At 52.8% G+C, this 994-nt stretch overlaps 1 protein-coding gene across 1 annotated transcript in view; it reads left to right on the forward strand.

The window, feature by feature from the left end:
* The window catches only part of COPS2 (COP9 signalosome subunit 2), a 30,408-nt gene that overhangs the window by 6,285 nt on the left and 23,129 nt on the right, over positions 1-994 (forward strand). The gene's annotated exons all lie outside the window — the stretch shown is intronic.

Here is a 994-nt window from a genome sequence, read left to right on the forward strand (position 1 = left end):
TCAGCTCCTCCCCCGCCACAGTCCGGGCGTGGCAGGAAAGCTGCTGCGACGCGTGAAGGAAATGGGTTTTTTTCCTTCGTTCCTGTCAGAGTTTAGCTGGCAGCAGAGAAGCTTTACAAACAGCCCGCGGTTCGGTGCGCGGGGCCGGGCGCAGGCTGCCCCGGCGGGCCCTGTGGGGCTGGAGTCACGCTCAGCGCCGCGCGTCAGGCCAGGGCCGCTTCTCCGGCAAAATGCACGCGCAACGAAAACGCTGAATAACTTGGCAGTGCTCTCCCCTACAGCACTATTTTTTCCCCTCGGTTTTTTCTGGTGTGTGGTTCTGCCAGCTTTCCCCAGTCTCTCGGCTCCCGTTTACCCCTCAAGACCAATGGCAGCAGTTGCTTTGAGGAACCGAGCTTTCCAAAGGCGCCTGCGAGCTCGCTCATTGTCACTGTCGATTTTGGTGCGTATCTGAAAGTCCCCAATACTCAACTCATGAAGCTTGTAAGTGCTTGGAGTGAGAAAAGCGTAGTAACGTTGGGAGTTCGTTGGGGATTTACGTGTCTCTCTGAGTAAAACTTTTTTCTCCCGATTAGTATGGTTGGCAGAATAGAAATAGGGTTTTTAAAAGACTTAGCAGTAGCCATAGGAAGAAAAAAAGACCGTCAGAAACTGTAACAACGTTAAATGACCAACAACAGAAAAATCTGGAAACCCAATAAATACCGCAAATGCGTCCGGGAGTCTGCGAGAACCACAGGTCTCGTGGAGACTGTGGAGAGGCAAAGCTTGTCTGTCTGGGGCTTTGCCTCACTCAGTTGAAGGCGGTGGCAGAAATTAGCGTGTAAAAATCTTTAGAAAGCCGGTGCTTTGCAAGGCCCGTGTTTTTCACCGTTATAGGCCCTTTTAAGCCTGCTGCTACAGTCTTATTTGCTTACGGTGAACGCAGCACGCGTAGACCGTTCAGCAGCACTGAGGGAGGCGAATAACCCGTGCTAAGGACGCCGCGACGCTC

Source organism: Pygoscelis adeliae, unplaced genomic scaffold (assembly GCF_000699105.1).
Source record: "Pygoscelis adeliae isolate BGI_AS28 unplaced genomic scaffold, ASM69910v1 Scaffold318, whole genome shotgun sequence".
NCBI lineage: Eukaryota > Metazoa > Chordata > Aves > Sphenisciformes > Spheniscidae > Pygoscelis > Pygoscelis adeliae.